General features: G+C 39.7%; 1 protein-coding gene across 1 annotated transcript in view; it reads left to right on the top strand.

Moving 5' to 3' along the window:
- Window positions 1-20,745, top strand: part of Lsamp (limbic system associated membrane protein) — a 622,510-nt gene that overhangs the window by 350,516 nt on the left and 251,249 nt on the right. The gene's annotated exons all lie outside the window — the stretch shown is intronic.

Consider the following 20,745-nt stretch of genomic DNA (forward strand, 5'->3'; position numbering starts at 1 on the left):
CATCAAGTTGCTCTATGAAACATTCAGGAGTAATCAGAGCAAACCAATGTTCCTGGTCCCCTCATATTATAAGGAAGAGAACTGAGTACTAAAAAGGAGCTAGCTTGTGACAGAATTAAAACTAGAACCCAGACTTCCACCACTTCACACCCCAAATAGAGCAACCTTTAGCCCATTGTGTTCCCTTTAATGTTCACTAGGCTGTTCTGTCCATTGCACCACACCACCCATTTTAGGCTCACTAGAATAACACCCATCATCCTTAGATACTCCTGTTACCACACACTTGGAAAGCCCAGGGACATCCCATTCATGCATGATGTTCTTACAAATATATTCTATCAAATCCACCTCATATGTGTATATATCTTTATATGTGTGTTTAGATATGTTGTGGATGTATACAAGCACATGCACCTGTGTGTTTGCGCGCGCGCGCACACACACACACACACACACACACACACACTGTTTGTGACTGGTTTAAAATAAAGAGAATTCCAACCACAAGCCAGTATCTTTCATCTTTGAGAGTGAGTCACTAAGTGGTAAATGTTTACCACATAGTAGCTTAAATAGAAAGGGAAAATACAGTTCAAGTAATTGCAAAACACCGCAACAGTTTTCATTTGTACTGGATGTTCACATAATAACAGAATAATTCCATTTCTCTCTGTTTCTGCCCATGCTTTTGTCTGCTGGCCTCATTCTCCATCAGAAAGTACACATACAGCAGGACAAGCAGTCCTGGACACTTCAGATGGCATTCATAAATGATCTCAAAAGGAAAGAGTCACTGTTTTCCAGTCTTTATCGTTTTTTTTTTCCACCAACCATTTCAGCCTACAAAAACAAAAATGTTTTCAGTCGCATGCTTGTTCAATCACCAAGTCCTCTTTCCAAGGAGATCAGTTCACAACTTGCTTACCATGTATCACATGACTACATGAGGTCAAGTTGTATGATAGACAACACAATCTGGAGACAATTATTTATAAATTATACCAGACAAACAAAAACAAGAAGGGAACTCCACACAAAGATAAATTAAGTACATATGTATGGCTGGATACACCAACATAGGGTTTCATTGTACCTAATTGACTTATTTGACATTCTTTTTTATTGCAGCCTTACTTTATTGGTCAAAAGGTAAATAAACAGAGTTGTTCTTACAGGAATGGTTTCTGGGAATTGGGATTTCTCCAACTACCACAAGGAAGACTATATCCTAGATGGTAATTTTCTTAAACCTTTAGAATTCATATTAAATCTTTATTCAAGGTTAATCAGAAGTAAAGAAAATGGTTTGAGTATGCAAGTGGGTGAGGAGGTCCTAACTGAAGCCTTCTTTCTTGAAGACCTTTATCCACCAATGGAAAACTATGAGCAGGGTCAGTGGAAAAAGTAGCAGGGACCCATAGGAACCCATGCTCAGAGCCCACCCTCCTCATCGCCTCTGCTTCCTTAATATATCTACTCTTTGACCTAAGTTTATCTGTGACAGCCAGAATCATGTCCTTATGCTGAAAATATTTATAACAGAATCCCAAGAGCTTGGAAGTATGTTGTAGTACATGGCAAAAAGATCTTTATTCTTATGATTTTTAATGACATGGAAGAAAGATTGCCCTGGATGATCCATGATGCTGTAGGATACCCTTGACAGTCATTGAGAAGCATCCAAAATGGAAAATTGGGATTTAACCAGAGCATCAGGAGATGAGAGAAGTTTGATGCTTGTGTTGAAAGCGAAACATGACCAGAAACTCAAAAGCACAGGAAGGAGTAAGTTCTACTCAAGACTTAAGAAGGGCCACAGACATCCCAACACCTTGATTTTAGCTCTCTGTCTGAGACCCATTTTGAATTTCAAATCTCTGAAGGCATANAGCCACCAAATCTCTGTTTATTTGTTGTATCAACAATAAAAAATAATACAAAGTAGAAATACAAGAAAAAATGAATTAATTTACTATCCTTTGCTTTCTAACTATGTCTCTCATTGTATTTTCTTATATTCTCCCTCTGTTCACACTCACCTATTTTGTGTCAGGTCTACTACTAGCATTTTAAAATCATGACTTTGAACCTTTGAACCTTTGTACCAGGTTTTCTTCAACCTCAGGCTCCCACTTCACCTGTTCTATGGAGAACCTTCATCTACCTCACTCACCCCTAAATTTAATACAGGGCTGTATTCTTGGGGGCATTTTGAGCACATCCATCGGCAAATTGAGCCCCTCTTCCTTCAACCTCTTTGTTGTCTATTTTCCACAGGATTTCTCATTTCATTTTGTTTCATTTTTCTTCTCCTTTGTACATTACTGAGTCAATTCATGAGTAATCACACATTTGTCCTCACGTTGCCTTGAGTCTGGATCCTCTAACCATCATCTGACTGCATTGAACTGGACCTGGGCAGCTAGGGTTTCAGCCCTAGTATTGGAACATAAAGTCCTCACAATAGAGATCAATATTTCAGGGGTAAATTGGGAATTTCTACTTTTGGTGACAATGAGACGGATGACTGGCAGTGCCATGCACTTGGGAGCAGGCACTTTCTTTCTGGTTCACTAACTTGAGGCCAGGCTGACTTGTAAATAGAGATGTTTTACCCCAATTTCACTTGCAACCCTCTCACTTTTGTGTTTTCCTGTTTTCTGTCAATAAAACTGAGCTATGCTTCAGAAAGGGTTGATTCTGTGCACCAGGTCAGAGGGACCAGAGAGCATGCACAATCCAATTCCATCCAGCAAAGCAGTGAGATGTGAAATCGGTTTAGGAGCACATGAGCACCTTGAACAACATCACATTGGCTTATTCTCATTCACTCCTGAAATGCTTGAGTCCAGGGCCTTTCCTGGGTAATTGAGCCCAAGTGCCTGAAAACTCACAGCTAGCAAGTAAGCAATGTCTCATTAGTCGAGGCCAAATACAAGAGCATCTTGTATTTTAGTTTCATCATTGTTTTTTAAAGTGTGAATTTCTTGGCCTCAGTGGAACAGTGTCTGCCCAACAAAGACCAGCCAGGAGATCTTTAAATAAGATCTTGAAAGAAAGAAATCTTTATGGCATATTTACATCTATGCCAATCCTATAAGATTTGAGAAATATCTTTACTTGTAAAAGTTGAGTAGAATAAAAGAAAAAGAAAAAAAGACAAGCAATGATTTTCCTGGTTATTTTTCTTTACATTTTTTTCCTCCACTGGGGTATTTGCCTTCCTGCCCACTTTTATGTTTCTTTCTGTAGCTCCTCCTTATCTTCATCTCATAACTTTGACTTTAAGCGTGGAGAAGTGTGCTTATGATAACACACTCTCAATGTGATCCCTTCACTATTGCCCTGCTCTGATGTCATGGAAGAACAGGGCAAAGGAACTCATCAGTGACCAACCTCGGGGCAACAAGTCTTAAGGTCCAGACGATGGGTAATTCTGCCTTCTTCTAACTGTTACTGTATTCTATGATCTTTATTTTCTCATCCTAGCCTATCTCTTTACTTCTTTCAACATGTAAAGAACCACAGTAGATGCAAAGAATTGGATTGGTGATATGATGGGCTTTCCTATCTATATTGCCCACCTTCCAGGAAAGGAACTGACTCCGTAGTTAAAGACTTCTGATAATCAGCAGTCAGGGACTGATGGGACCCCCTACTGGCCCTCCCAACACAAAGAATCCTATGCCACTTTCTGTGTAGTCACCCAAACTGGAAAGGATATTCCTGTGACTGCTTGGGCAGTGTGAGATGGTCAAGAAGCCACTGTTCAAAATGTTCTACCATCTGTACAGAGGGAGGCTGGCATCTTTCCACCTGAAGCCAGTAGCAAAGACGTGGGTGGTGACTCAGGGCAGTGTCCTTCCTGATACCGCCCCAAGGAGCTTGGAGGTGATCTACTAAAAACACAAGCAAACAAATGAAAGCATGGAGAAAGGGATTTCTGTGCAAGACTCAGCTATTTGCAGGGGAGAAGGCGGCTCCCTTTCCCGCTAGTTGTGCGTTTTCAAAGGGAGATTTATGCAGCAAGAAACAGCTTTTGGAAGTCATCTCAGGAGAAGTTCCTCTTTATTGCCTCACTAATCAGCCCTTTTGTGCTGTCTGGGTCCAGTGGCAAGTCACATGGAACCTGCTCGAAAGCTATTTTAAACCCCTGTTTTGGGTGCCAAATGTAGAAGAGGCTCACACCTGACAGGGGAGGTCACCGTCACTCACCTTGCTGTTCCCGGGCTGGCCTCGGTGATTCAGAACCCTTGGCAGTGCCAGGTAGTCAAGCACTTCAGTTCTTTCCTTATTCATTTTCTCTTTTTAAAGAGTTTCTTTGCTAATTGCAGATTCTAATAACTCTGGAGAGTAAATTAGGACTCCTTAATATGACCGGCACTGCTATTGCCACTAAGTTGCTGCTGGAGGGATACACCAAGAAACATTTATAATCACACCATTTCCTTCACATTTTTTTTAACAGTTTTGTGGTTTCTCGAATTGTTCTCGGGAATCATACTGGCATGCTGGATGTTACTGAGTCTTGCTCTATGCAATCATGAAACAAAATTTATCTTTCACATGATATCATTGATCACACTGCTGACACAAATGAATTTTATGATTGTTGGAAAAAATGCAGCATTTCACAGCAACTCATATTTTGGATCTTTTAAAAAAGAAGTCATTTAGAAGTAACTGGGAAATACGCCCTTGGCCTGGGGAGAGGAACGCTGACTCCAAACCTTTTATTTTGCTATTAAAACCTTGGCTGAAAAGTATGTTTTAGTAGGGGAATGTGAGCCACATCATAACAGTCAGTCTTTGGCATCAGAAACTCATGCAGTTTCCTGGCTTTTTTTTTTTTTTCTAGACTACAGCAATCATTTTAGGCCCTCTGACTCAGGGTTGCATTTTCCCCCAACTTCCTAAGAATCATATTTAGGCTTCAGAATAAAGGTAACTCTGAGCTATAGGGCTTTATCAGTCAGAGTCCCTGCAGGAAACAGAGGGCAAACTTAAATTAGATAATTCCAAAGGAATTTAATAGAATAAAAAATGTATTTTGGACAGGAAGCAGAGAGTAAGGAAATCACAGGGGACAATGGAGTGTCCTGGAGCTAATACGATGAAGAAGCTGTTAATTCCTCTAGGTCTGAAGTAGGTAAGGGGAGGGAGCAATAACCAGCAGTCAGAGAAGGGAACTATGTGTAGGCATTCTCTGGTAGCATCTGGGATTTATAGCAGAAGACCTCATCAAGTACATGGAGCTACTATGGAGTGGAAACCATGGTAAAGCCTGGAGTTTACTCTCTACCCATTTCAGATCTTGCCCAGCAATGTTATTCTCTAATTGACCTCAACTAAAACCCAGGAGGTAAAACTGGCACTTGTAGATTTCATATGGGAAACTTCCCATGGCACACCACAGGAGAATCTAAAGATGGGGGGATATATGCAAATAGAAGACATCCAGAAAAAATAGATAAATAAATAGTCCTTGGACTTCATAAACCGTTTCACCTCCCTTAAAGTGGCAGAGCTTTCTTAGCCTGTTAAATAGAATAAATGAGCAAGACCTTTATTTTTGTAACTACTATATATAGTTAGTTTAGCTAATAGTCTAGCTTATATATGACATTATATATAATACATATATATGTAGTGTAACAACATTCCTATATTTTCTTCAGCAATCAATGAAAATATATGTGCAATAGAATTGTCAAATGAATAAAACAGGAATTAATTTGGTTTTGGAATGCTGGCAATAAATTGAACAAGTGAATTTTTATGTACTGAGAATATTCTACTTCATAAAGAGATGGATAAATGATCCCAGAAATCATGAGCTGAGTCATGGATGAGACAGTTAAAAACCTCTCTTCTGAACTTAACGAAAGTAAAGATAGTAACTTGGTGAATTGTTGCCAATGGCAACTCCCGGTCATCTAATCACCCTGCTATAACCTATGCTACAACAACCCGGCAGCCCTGGACTTTAAAATGGAGTTTAAAAGACAAATGCATATTGTCGGTTGAGGATGTAGAAGAATGATGGTAGACGCAACCCAGTAACTTTCTCTAAATTACTGGAAGGGTCTGTATACTTTTTTTTCACAAGTTTTGGCCACTGGGAAGAAAAGAATGCTTCAGAATACAGAGGGTGCTGAAAATGAATTGCCTGTTTTGTAGTTTTGCCATAGGCTGGCCCTGAATCAACCTTTACTGTCCATAAATTCCAGTAACAGCTACTTAGGTCACCAAAGGCTGTTCCCAGACTCTTAGCACTGACACCTTCTGCTTCTGGCAAGCACACGCAGGCTCACCAAATCCTGGTCAATCCCATTAATGTTAGGACAGATGGATATTCCTGCCTACAAACTTCATGAGGGCACTTTAGTTGTCTCTAACTCAGACACAAGAAACACTGGCTCTTCATGATTGTCTGTGAACACACAGGAAAGGGTTCTGTACTGGACTGATTTCTAGAACACCATTCCTTAATAACGCAGGCCCAGGAGAGGTCACTGAGTTCATCCCTGCCTTACTGGTCACCCAATCCTCCCTGGATGCACCTTGGCCCAGTTTATTTTTGACTTCTGTATCTTTTATCTTTAGTGTGTTGTTTCATCTCATACTGTAAAAGCAACATAAAGTTATTATGTAGCCTAATGGAGAGTGGCCTTGAGATTTCTTTCTGGTGCTATGTCTACCACCCAGATGATTTGTTAAATCTCACTAAACCTCAGTGACCACAGTAAACAGGGAAGGAGGACAATGCCTTGTTAAAAAGTAATCTGAAAGATCTCACATATATTAACATATTCTAGGTGCTAAATAAATGCTTTGATTTGATACTTTTCTCTTCCTTTTCATTAAGACTGTGAAGATGCAAAAATAGCTTTTAAGTAGATTCGAATTTGTTCACTTTACTCGTAATTTAAGCTACGTGGCTTTGTTTGTATTCTATTTTTTCCTAATGGTTGTAATTCATGAGCCACAATTAAATCAAAGAATTCAGAGTGAGGTGGTGCTTTAAGAATTGTGCACACAGTGACCTTACTCTCATTGAACAGTTTTCAAAGTCCCAGGTATGATTCACCATACCTTAGCCTTCAACAACTGCACTGTACAAAATACCCATTCCTGAGCAGATTGGTCACATTCTAGGACATTATGTTTGTTGACTATTCTCCAAGTTATATAAAGAAGGAGCACAAGTGACAGAGATTTCAAGATGTATACATTTTTCAGATGTACCAAAGGGCAGAAAGGAGCATGAGCATCAGGAAGTGTTGTCATTGGTCCTGTTCTCTGACAGTGAGTCACCTCGTCATTGGCTATCCAGACACTTGTATTCAGAGAACGGCATTCATAAATCCACCCTTCCATCGTCATTATTAAGAGTTTGCCAAATTCAAAGTGCTATGTCAGAATTTTTTGGAAATACAAAGATATATAAATAACACACCCCTGTAATAACTCTCTGTGCATGGTTGATGATGGAAGAAAAATGGGGCACAGAAATGTAAATAAAAAGTTAAAATATTCAATTACAACTATGGAATGTGAACAACCCTCCCCCACCCCCTCCACACACACACATACTCACTGCCTGGAATATGAATGGTTTCAGTGAGTAGACATGGAGTAGGCTTTGTAGGATAAAGCAGATCTCTATGGCAAGGCAAAAGAACAAAAAGAAAACATCCAAGGCTACCACAATGCTTGGGGATGTTCAGGACATAGCATGTGATCAGTTTCAAACAGAACAGAAGAAGCACAGAGATCAGGCCTTAATAGTGTGCCGAGAACATAATGATGAGCTTTGAATACTCTGACAAGGATGTTTAACTTCACCCCGCAGACCAGGGTAGCTAAGCATTTTGGATGGTTTGTGATATGATTAGAAGCATATTTTATAAAGGAGGCTAGGAGCCATGATGAAAAAATTAAGTCTGCTTCTCTTACAGAAATATTTGCCTGGGTGCAGGATTTTCTGTTTTGGACAAACACACAGCTTTCCCTTTCTCCAACTCATTTGCAATGCATAGCATTGTACAGCTTCTGAGGAAGAATCATAATCTTCTCAATGTATTCGTTGGGAGACTAGTCATCAGTACAGACATGCTCATGGTGGATTTCCTCGAGGGCATCAGATATTTCTGACTTGCTCAACTGCAAAATATGTCCCGACGGACAGGAACTGCATTCCAACATTAGTTAGATATCTGAACAGAGCTGTGCAAGACAGAATAAATAAAACTGGAGTTATTTCCCAGCCATTTGCAATGGGAGATGATCTGAACAACTCCAACCTAACTAGCCATTTGATCAACTGCCTGACTGTTGTGTGAGCAAGCCCCCAGAATCACCACAGCATGTTGCCTACAACAGAGCAAGGGATGCTTATATGGAAGAGAAGGAAAGGGAGCCTTGCTAATGTTTGTCTTTATTCCAACTGTGTTTGGGCTCTGTTGCTATCTTGATCACCCCCACTTTTTTCCATGAAATCTCCAGAAATACTTATTATTTGGATAAAATCACAAAAGAATCAGACTTTTGTGTAACAGTCATACATAACTGCTACAGCTCCCTAACCATTACATTTCCTTCCAGGGCTGGTCCTGCAGAAGATTTTGATGCTGCCAGGCACTGGCTGCCTTTGTCTGTTTTCACATCGCCACTGACTCCAGCCTCAGCCATGGCCTTTGAGCTCTGGCCCCCACCTAATCTGTGCCTCCCCACCTAATGACACCCACTAATGTGTGCTAACATATGTCTGAGCAAAAATTAGCTGCTGTGTCCAACTCAATTAGAAGGGAGTCTGAACAAGAGCAATTTCTCTACAGATTATACTTTTTTCTTTGAATTTTTTTTTATTAATTTGTATTGAGCTCTACATTTTTCTCTTTTCCCCTCCCTTCCTCTCCCTCCCCTTCAACCTTCTACCATGGTCCTCATGCTCCCAGATTACTCAGGAAATCTTGTCATTTTCTACTTCCCATGTAAATTAGATCCATACATAGGTTATGCTTTTTACTGTTCCTTTTAGGCATAGAAGAAGTTGCAGAGTCCATTCTGAGTTTTCTGACTCCATATTTTCTACTTCCAAACAGCCTACCTTGGTGTTTAACATGTTATGATTGGACCACCAGATTCAGACGCCTCTGCCAGGTACATCCCCAGCAACCCAGGTAGCAAGAGGGCTGCCTCATCATAAAGGCAATGGAGTCCAAATAAAAGTCATGTTGGTTTTAAAAAAAAAAATCACTTGGTGTGTGCTTAAAGTTCTAAGGGAATTTGTGCTAACAGACTTGTTTCATATGACATTTTAGCAGAAGAAAGACAGCCACATAGCTGGAGAGGGACTACAACATACTGTAGCTCATGAAAAGTGCTTTCTGTTCTCTGTCTCCCATCTTCTACAAGAATATCCAAATTAACGGCAGTGTGAGCAATGGAATAAGGAGCCTCCGAAGCCTGAGATGTGGCATTTCAAACCATACTCTGTGTGACTCTTCGATGAACCCTGAACCCAAATCTGATTCTTAGCCTTAAGAAATTGCCATTTACCCCCAAAGTATAGTCTCTCTTCTAATTTTAAGCTTTTGTGAAAAGCAGGTATAAATAATAATGTAAATATTATGCTGATAACTAAATAAACTATTCTTTTAAAATAAGACCATTTCCAAAGTACATGCTCAGTAAATAGTAGCTGTGTAAACACCAACCTATCCATTCAGTTTTTCAGAAATACTGGAATAATACCTAATTTATGAAGAATTTCACCCTTCTGTTCTAGGTTTTCTTATCCCCATCCAAGAAAAATTGTCTTTTGCTTTCTGTGGTTTGATGCTCCTTTTTTTTCTGTCATTTTCTCTAAGTTTTCCATTGATTCACAAATTTTGACCACCATGCTGCCGAACACTACCCTGGTCCCCACTCCCTCCTGTCCTCGGGCTTCATTCTCTTCAAAGGCATTTGCCGTGGCATCTGTGCACCTATCTGTTGAGGAAATGAATGCTTGTTCTGCAAACAGGTCCAATGCTCATAATAGAAATTAATAAAGGAATACCAGAGAGAATGAAGCGCAATGTTTAGAGACAGCTGTAAAAAGTTAATCTGTTCCTCTTCCATTCTGCCTGCCCATATTCGGTTTTTATCTTGCTTAGGGTGGAAGATGCTTTTGAACTCTGAGAATAACTGTCTTTATGCCGCTCATAAGCCTTCAATAGCTCACTGCTCAGTTATGTATTCCACTTTACAGCTAACACCCTTCATGAGGCCTACCTCGGGCAACCCATGTATATGGAATGATCCTATTTTCAAGAGCTTCTGACATTTACTATAAAGCCTTTTTAGAAATGGTAGCCCCCCCCCTCCTTCTTTTCATTCTGGAAATTTAATCATCACTGTAAGGCATGTAGTCTTTCAGGGGCAGCTTCCACAGCTAGTGGGAGAGGGGAGACACATAGAAAAGTGAAAGCCTATGCACAAAGCTTCTCAGCCCCCTCCTACACGCACCGGTTTGTTCCCATTACCCTCCTGGGGAGCCTTGTAGGTCTGGCCAACTGGGGCTATAGCAGGTGATGACTGTCATATGTAAACAGGCTTCCAATCTCAAACTGGTGGGATTTGTCTTAGCTTCCTAATGATTGCTGGCTTGTTTAGTTTGCATTAGCATTTTGTTGTTGTTTTCAGTACAATCGCATTTATATTTTAGGCTGCTAGCTAGATCAGAAATAGCTGTCAGGCTCATCATTTCAGCCTGTCCCCCTTTTAGGCATGAAGCAGTTCCCTATGAACACAGAAACATCACACTCAGCTCTGTCAGATCAGCTTCATGGCCGCATTTATCAAAATTATCCCAGAGTCCCTTGCAGAGACGAATATTAATAGGGTTCATTTAAAATCAAGAGTGTTACTAATGCTTTTTTCTATGTGCTAAATGGGAGGAAACAAGAATTACACAAACAAAAAAATAAGGCAGGGTTGTTAGAATAGTTAATAAGGCGAGGTGAAATCTCTGGGCAAGGAGAAGGAGTGCTGAGCTTTCAAAACTCTCCCCGTATCAATTTACATACTATTATTCCCATTGCTCTCCATCCAGACAGGAAAGCAGCATTTCTGTCCATATGCAGCACACTGGCAGGTAATCAACCCAGAACATCCTCCCTGAGTGCATCCTGTCTGTCCATCTACCTGTACACTCTCTCTTGCTAATACTTTCATTAAAAGGAGAATAATGTTACCTCTCCCTTAGGATGGTAAAGAGGGTTCAGGGAGGAAGAGCCAAGGAACTTTTGCATGCATAAGCGTAAGCACAAGCATATTAAGAGTGAATGTTTCTATCTTCCTCCCACCTGAAAGAAGTCCTTTGTAAACAACAGGCCAGGTGAGGTTGGTGGGTCTCATTTACGTAGTAGTAAGCTGGTGTAGTGGTATTCTTGGTAAGTTTTGTTGAACTGGACTTCACACTGTGACATTGCTTCTGTGCCCAGGAGGTGCCATTCTGTCACCTTGTGCTAAAGTGACAACCACTCCAAGTAATGTAGATAATGCTGTTGCTCCTTCCCCACTTCGTGCCGCCGCTGACTTAAATAATAATTCTGGTTGCTCCTACCAGAGTCCTCCCTCCTGTGCCACATTCTACAATATAGACTGTAAAGAGATGCCTGCCTTGGGTAACTGGTGCATGATAACGTTTTCCTGGGGAGATGCAATGCACAAATCTGCTTACACAAGATAGGGAACTCACAACAGACCAAAGGACCATACCACTAACGTGAATTATGGTGAAGCAATGAGTTTTATTGGGATTACTTACAGGAATACGGATACGGGGCATCTTATAGAAGAAGAAATGACTCAAGGACAGCCAAAGCCCACCCTAACATGGGTGACAGCTCACAATGCTGGGAACGTGGAGTATGCTGCACAGTTTCTAGGCAGCTCAACAGATTGAAGTGTGCCCTTTCCAGGCGCCTCAGTTGGTCTAAATCTGTCCCAGGCATCTCTGCTGGTTCCTGCTTCTTCCAGGCAGCTGGTCTGACCTATCTTTGTAGCTTTTCTTCTCTGAGAGTCTTCTTGGCATGTAGGTTCCTTCTATCTGGAGATACCTCCAGCCTTCATTGCTTCCTCTGTCAGAGAGGGGTCTGGTGAATCTAGTAAGTGTCAGGGACTTCCTGATACTATTTTGAGTTGTTTACCTTCTGGTTTAGGGAGCTTCCTAAGGGAGAGCATGTTCAAATCTAAGAGGAAATTGTTACACAAAAGTATCTTAGAAAAGTTTTTAAAGTAATTTATTGCTTTTGTTCTTCAAAAATAATGAAGTGGTCAGAGATAAATGTTTAGTTAGGTTTTTTTTTCTGAAGTAAAGGTAATAAACAAGACTGTTATTTATCACCTTTTAATTAAGTAAAACAGCCTTTCAAGTGAAGAGTTTAAGACTCTATTTGGAGCTGTTAAAAACTTGACTCAATAGTTAATTTTATTCTTGGACCAAAAACACATGAGTAATTAGACTTTAGGGTCAAAAGCTCTATTGTGGGAGCTGCAGCTGTGCTTGAGAAGGACAGGTCAGGCCATTTCAATCTCCCTGGAGCCCAGGAGATCACAGTGTCCTTCACTGGTCAATGCAGTACTTCAGAGCAGTGGTTTCTGACCAAGGACAGTTCTGGTGGCCCCCACCATGGGGACACTAATAATATTCACTATATATAGAAGTCAAAGGACAGGAAAACTCTCTTAACAAAGAGTTATACACAATGACAAATATCAATATTGACAAGGTGAAGATGGCCTACCACAATGTGAAAATGTATAAATACTTTGATAAGATTATGATTAGAATGATAGAAAAATAAAATTGAAGCCCAATCATTTAGAATCTCTAGTAGGGGAACACAGCATTTATATAATTTTTACTGATAGAGCATCCTCCCAAGGCTAGTGAGACACCTTCATTGCTAAAAGTACAACCTAAAATGAAATATGAGAAGGCACTTCTACAAGTTGCTTGCTAATCTCCATACGTGCCTCCAGTCCTGCATGTGTGTTCATCATACATATATGCTATGTATATACACAGACATCATACACACATGTTACACAGATACATACAATTTATAAATTGAAAGAAAAGAGCATCTTCCTTGTTCAATATTGTCGTCTTTTGCTAGCAAGCATGCCTGTTTAAGAGACACATTCAGAAGGGACAGATGAGAGATAACATGATACCAAATGTTCTGAACTCTGTTTTTAAACATTTATTTAGTGTGTATGTATGCTGTGTGCACCAATCGAAATGCTGAAGCACATGTTTAGAGGTCAGGGGATAAATTTACAGAAGTGTGATTTTTCCTGCTATGTGGGACACAATGGCTAATCATAAATCATCAAGCCTTCATCTTCTGAGTCATCTCACTGGTACCATGTTAGTTCAATCTAACCTCTTAATAGATTGACAGATGTTGTTAAAGAAAACAGGACCCAGCATATGTTATCAGTTGTTTTCTTGGTTTTGACTTGAGTAAGATGAACTCCCAGAGAACTTTAAATGTGCATTTCCATAACTGAAAAGGAAACTTCTTAAGATACATATTAGCCTCTTTCATTTATTATTTTGAGAAGTATCTGTTCATATCGGTAGCCCATTTTTAAGTAGGTCATTTATTTTCTTTGTTCTTTCTATATGCTGGATATTAATCCAGGAGGGTGTGTGTGTATGAGTGTGTGTATGTATGAGTATGTATGTGTGTATAAAAATGATCATTAAAGAGGAGACTATAAATTTAAATGTGGGCAATTGGAAGGGGGAGAAGTAGGCATGAAAATGATGTGAGTATAGAATACAAATTGAAAATCCTCAATTTTTAATTAAATTCAAATAATAAAAACAAAACATAGAGTAGATGTCAAGTGTAAAGGTAATTAAGTCAGATGAAAGTAGGAAAACTAAAGTTCTAGTCTAGGCTACTTTCTTATCTATAAACTGTATATAATAATGATATAGATCTCCTAGGATTATAAAATATTAAATGAATTAGCATGCAAAATAGCAACTTCATAACAAGCATTAGATATTCTTATACACATGACATCTTATCACAGTAGGGACCAAAGCACAATGTGACAGTTCCAGGCATGCTTCAGAACAGCAGGTGGGCTTTTCAGTGAAGATCTTCTTCACTGCTAAACAGTACCCCTAAGCAGAATGTGCAATTAACTTCAACATAAACGCACTATATAATGTGAGTATACACTGTGTGCTATAACGGTATGTTATGCTCTATGCTCTATGTTAAGAAAATTATGTAAGGAAAAGAAACACATATTAATCCATTATGTATATCTCAAAGTAATAACCACAGAGAAAATGACTACATACAAAGTGGCAAAAGAGGTTATTGTGTAGGTTGAAGTGTTTCTTTAAAAAGCCTAGCTATGCATTTATAAACTATAGTGACACTTGGTGTATGTGTGTGTGTGTCTTTGATTCCTTTAGTTGAATTAAAATGAGATGACAGCAGGAACTGTGGTTATGAAATACTAAGGTTATAAAGCATTGGGTTCTACCACCATTTCTATTGCTTAGTGCTTTATGATATGTTATCTGTCTTGAATTATGAATTGTCACTTCAAAACTAAAATACCTCATTTCTGTCCCACTCCACTAAGCAAAGAGGCACAAGGAGCCGCATCTTGGAAGACACTCAAAGTTCCTTTGTTCATTTTTAAAATGACTGAATTTTGATTATTGATCACATTCATCTGCCTAAGCCAAGGAACCTTTGATTTCCTGTGGGAGGGGAGATTTTGCTGAGATCAGATGTGTTTCATCAATCTTTAACTGAACCTTGGACATATTTGATAAATTGACATTCATTAGCCAGGAACCATGCAATTCAGAAATCGTTTATATGTTACACACCCTCCCTTTGATCATCTCCCGAGATCAATTTGCCATTCTATTGGTTAGATTAGGCTTTCAAAACTTGTTCCTGCTTCATTCTAGATATTTTAGAGTCCGAAATGAAGTGAATGCAGAGAGTATATTATGAACAACACTGTGCACAACAAAGATATATGGATATTATTTTATTTTATTTGATGAAATTTATCACTTTATGCATAATTGCTAAGTAGAGAAAAAAATCAACCAACAGGATAAGAATGTTAGGTTACCAAAATAAATAAGGGTTGGCATGTAGATCATGAAGATTATATGCATCTCAAGGTTACAAGTCTTCTATGTAGAGAGGAAATGACTTTTTTCTTCTTTTATGTCCAGCTGAGCTGTGCCTCACTAACAGTCATTTCTCCTTGCTTATCTGAGACAGGAAGTTGGACACCTATCACGTCCCTCCATCTCACTTCAATGAAGACAGATTGGTCTCATCAGCCTTTCCATTCCGAATTCTTCTCCTTTGACCTGTGTCTTTGCAGTTTTATCAGGATAGTGTGCCTGTTGCAGGGGAGGGCTGGGTTCTGTCCTATCTATAGAAATGCTGGTGTGAGGTCAGAGTCACACTGTTTCGCCTAAGAACTTCTTTCTTTTCAACTATGTTTATATGGGTGGAACAAAGCCATACATACATACAGCAACACTTTTCTCTTCAGGGATGTCATTCCACGCTTAGCAAGTTTTCTCTTTACTGCTTTATAATTCTACCTCCGATAATCTTTTTCAAATACTGAGATAAAAAACATTCCAGAAAAGGATCAGGGTAAAGAGTGGCTGTTACCTGGAGCATAAGGACTCAAGTGGGGACAGGAATTTGCTAATGCAAGGTGAGGGCTGAAGGGAAGACTTTGAAAGGAGAACCTTAGAGAGACAAGCTGGCCATTGAAAACTAAAGTGCCAACTTGCCTCCAGTGAACAAATGCACCTGCCATTCGCACTGCAGCCAATTTGCTGTTTCTACTTTTATCTCTCTCACACAGCATGCTGCAAACTCTCAAAGGTTTTCCTGCGCCTCTTTCTGTGATGCCCAAACCAGCAGGACTTGAAGCTGGAAGCTTCTGCGCATGCATTTTATTCCTGCTCTTTCCCACTCGTGTTAAAATAAATTGGGACACTAATATTCATAAGGGGAGTAAAGTCCTAAGGGACCATAGCTCTTCCTCCCAACCCCAGTGTCACTGGACATGAGCCAGCTTTTCACGATGGTGCAGGGCATCCCCATGAAATTCAGTCACTGGAGACTAGTCACCAAGGTAGAGAACGTCTGTGCTATGAAGACACGATGGAGGTGAGAGTTAATGCATTTAGGCTTACTCAGCGAGAAGAAATGACAGCTTCTGTGAGAAGCAAGTCCTCCTTTAAAGGATGAGATGTCAAAAGCCAGGTCTTAGCTCCTATACATTTACTGGTGAATGTTTTCCCATATGCAAAAACATTTACTGGAGAATGATCATCATGTGGCTGTTTTCATTATATAAACAGGGGGGGGGCATCGCTCCATAAAAGGAATCCTAAATGACGAATGTAGAATTGCTTATATAAAAACGTTTAGTTTAATCCTTTCCAAAAGATTTCAATATTTCAGCACGTAGCACTGTTGAGCTTCCACAATAGCTTATGATTCTCAGCCCCCAAAGAAGCTTCCACTTACAGACTTCTGATTCTCCATGTCTGGTGCTTCTCTGAAGACACCGCTATACATTTAAATATAGGTTCTTTCAAATGCGGCCAAGGAAGAAAGAAAGACCTTGGGACTGTGGCACGCATAGCTCATTTTCCCTCTCTCTTGAAAACCTTAAGTAAAAGCTGTACAAAGCATTCTAATGCTGATGGAAGATGGGTATTTTAATTGTACAAAAGAAAAATTACTCATTGTGGTAATCCCAATCAGCTGTAGCCCTTGCCTGGGAGAAGGGAAGATCTCAGTGTTTAGTCTCATGAAAGGGAGAAAGTGAGAGAAGGTTGAGCAAAAGTTCTGTTCTGCTTTGCTCTCCCTTTACATTTCTCACTTGCTTTGCTCCCTCTAAGCATAGCCAGTGAACAGCTTTCAATTAAAAATGGAAGTGTTTAAACAACTGCAGCGTATATCTGAGAGAAAGAGAACCAGGCTCAACTCATAGGACAGCAAATGAATTACAAATAGGAAAGCAAAAGTTACTCTCCCAATGTACCATAAATACAATTTAGAAGCTTCAGGCTACTCTACAGAGGTGTCTGAAATTAAAGCTAATAAAAGTTGTCACCTGCTCACCTGTTACCTCTCAGAAGTTTATTCATGAAGATGATTCCTCTGACCTTCACTGATTCATTCTTTTAAGGGTTTTACTTCCTTCATTTGTTCAAAAAATATTAAAAATAATTTTATAGTCTGTCCTCATCCAGGAACATTGTTACAAGGTAGTCACCATTTGGATAATGCCTCCTACATAGGCATCATCTTAATGATTTCATATGACTGTCTTGTTTAACACTTCTAAAATCTCATGAAGTTAATTTTTGCTTTCTGTATCTAAGAAAATCAAATAAATTCGTTACCAAAGGACTTGTTTGGATTGGAACGTGGGGTCTTGGGGTCATGATTAAAGAATTGAAAAATTACACACAAAAATAGTAAAGCAGCAAATCTTTTATTTAAATAGAAAGTGACGTATATTCTGTGAGCAGCATGCCACTTAAGCTAGAGCCATCCAAACAGTGGTTACTGCTTAGGGCTTCCTTTAATGGGGTCCAAGAGAAGAGTTAATTCCTAAAAGCCATAGTGTGTGTAATTTTCCAGTCTTTCCGAAAGTCTTAGGTTATATAAGCCTTGCTTTCCTGTGCATTTCCATGACGCATCTGATTTTAATCATATGCACACACAATTATGCATAGGCATAAAATGGTAAATAAAAAATTTCCCCTAAAAGCTCATTGAAAGAACAGTTTGTCTTACTTTGCATGAACCCGGGAAGAATCTTTCATTGCTGGAAGCAGAATATACCTGCAACTCAATGCAGGTAAAGGTTCTAGGTGGCTAGGTACATTGTGAGGAAAGAGGTGTATATATAGCCCAAATCAAGTAGAGTCCCGGATTGCAAAACTATCTCTGTGCTTGCTTACCTCAAAATGAAGATTAAATGCTCAATAAAGTTGGAATCCAGGATTCAAGACCAGTTCTAAAGCCAAGTGTCTATTCTCTAAATTATACACTGTAAATACATAGGTAAGGAGGTGGTCTACTTGCTTCATGAGTGTCAGAGTAAGTCCTTCATAGAAAATATTTACCACACTCAGTTTTTATGCTAGATCCTTCTTATACTTAAGAACTCATATCAATAAAATAATCACAAAACCCTAAGGCCCATGCTAGCGAATTTCTTAAGTTTTCTTCTCTATAGAATAAGCTTATGTCACTGGGGTATGGCAATATCTTACCATGTTAGAATCTCTCTCCTTCCTCCTTCTCCTCCTCCTCCCCTCCTCCTACTCCTCTTCCTCTTCCTCTTCTTCTTCCCCTTCTCCTCCCTCTCTCTCTCTCTCTCTCTCTCTCTCTCTCTCTCTCTCTCTCTCTCTTTCCTGTATGTGTGTATGTGTATATATGTATGTGTGTTTAGTCTCTAAGTCCCCAGACACTATTAAGACCAAATATAATTTCACAATCAATGAACATGCTCTATGAGCCCAACATAAAAGTCAATCATATCACCATACAATCATGATTTTGTTTTACTTTTGTGCTTTGGAACAAAAATATCAAAACACGTATTCTTGATGACTTCTACTCTGAATGGAGAGGGACACAATTTCAAGGTGGTCTTAATTTGCATTTCCCTAATAGCTAAGGATGCTGAACACTTTTGCAGGAATTTATTGTCAACTTGGTTTCCTTTTTTTTTTTTTAAAGAATCATCTGGTCTGTTCAAATCAATGCCCCAATTTTGATCAAGTGATTTGGAGTAACAGTACTTAATACTCATAAATTTTTATCTTTTCTACAGATTATTCCCCTATCTGACACAGAGTGGGTGTCTTAATTAGGTCTACTATTTCTTCCCCAACACATGAAAACCAAAAAGCAAATTGAAGAGGAAAGAATTTATTTACTCTTTTCAGAAACCTCTAGTTTGTGTGTCAAGCTGATGTAAAAATAGCCAGCATAACTGACCTCTTGTCAACTTAACACATAAACACATCACTATTAAGCCATAACCTTTCCTTTCTTATTTATCCCTAAGATCTTACACTAAAAATATAAATAATATGACACATTCATAATCTAAACCAAGCAAAACCCAACTCCAGCAATATAAATAGCTCAATATCCAATTATGTGGGATTCACTTATGATTTTCGGGGCTCCTCCAAGGAGCTTGAGTGACTTCTCTAGCTCTATCCTCTGCAGTACACACAGATTGTTCTCCAGGCTCTAGCTGTTTCTGCTGCTGCTGTTTGTGGTGGACGTCCCATGGTACCGGCATTTCCAAAACACTGGAGTCCTTTGCTGCAATTGGCTGCACTTTCACCAATATCCTTTCATGGGCTCTCTTCATGGTGCCAAGAACTAAGTTCTCGGTATGACCCCTTCTGTCCTGGACCATCAACTGTCACTAAGGTTTCACCTCCAACAATGACTTCTCCTGTGCCAAGCCTCAGTTCCTCTCAATGACCCCTTAAAGCCTTCAAAACCAGTTTGGTGCCAGTGTGAGGTACAGCCTTGCTCACCTCTGGAACACATCTTCTATGTGCTGACTCTCAGGAAACACTTCCCAGAAAATTTCACCTCAACGAAACTTGTCTCTTCTTCGCTACTTCTAAATCCTGAGCTCCTACAAGCCAGCATCAAGTGTCCAAGCAAAGTAAAGGTTTATTAGTTTCTGGTATCTTTATTATTATTATTGTTGTTGTTGTTTATTTATTTTTTCTGGTATCTTTTTTAATCATAGCTGATTCTTCAGACCCTGCTAACGACAATGATTTCTTAAATCACAATAGCAAATGGCTCTGATAGTCTTTAAACTCCTCTCTGAAGATTTACAAGGCCCGCATCCTCTGCACTGCCCTCAACATTCTTAGCTTCCAAACTGCCACAGAACCTCCCACTGAACTCTCAACACTCAATGGATTTTCTAACCCAAATTCCCAAAGTCCTTCCACAGTTCTCCCCAAAACATGGCCAGGTCTGTCATAGCAATATGCCAATGGGTACAACCTTGTTGTAGTTAGGATTAATATTGTTGTGACAAAAAACCACGATCAAAAGAAAATTGGCTAGGAAAGGGTTTATTTTGCTTACACTTCCACATCACTGTTATCTGAGGAAGTCAGGACAGGACTCAAAGAGGGCAAGATTCTGGAGGTGGGGGCCATGAGGGGTGCAGCTTACTAGCGTCTTGCTTTGGCTTGCTGAGCCTGCTTTCTTACTGTACCCAAGACCACCAGCCCAGAGATGGCATCACCTAGCATCAGTTGAGCCCTCCCCCATTGATCACAAATTGAGAAAATGCCTTGTGGCTGGATTTCATGGAGACATTTCCGCAAATGAGTCTCCTTCTCTGATGACTCCAGCTTGCGTCAGGTTGACACACAAAACCAGCCAGTACACAGCCTTTGAATTTTAATTTCACTGCACCCTTGTAAGAGGTTTGAGAGACTCAGCAAAACAAATATGATTTAACTTTTTTCATGCATGTGCTCTCTCTCTCTGTGTGTGTGTGTGTGTGCGCGCGCGCACATGTGTGTTGGTGATTGTGAGTTTTGTCAATCTGACACACCCTAGAACCACCTGGAAAGAAAGTATCAATGAGTGT

This window comes from Alexandromys fortis, unplaced genomic scaffold, assembly GCF_014885135.2.
Source record: "Alexandromys fortis isolate MF-2015 unplaced genomic scaffold, M_Fortis_MF-2015_v1.1 scaffold_4, whole genome shotgun sequence".
NCBI classification, from domain to species: domain Eukaryota; kingdom Metazoa; phylum Chordata; class Mammalia; order Rodentia; family Cricetidae; genus Alexandromys; species Alexandromys fortis.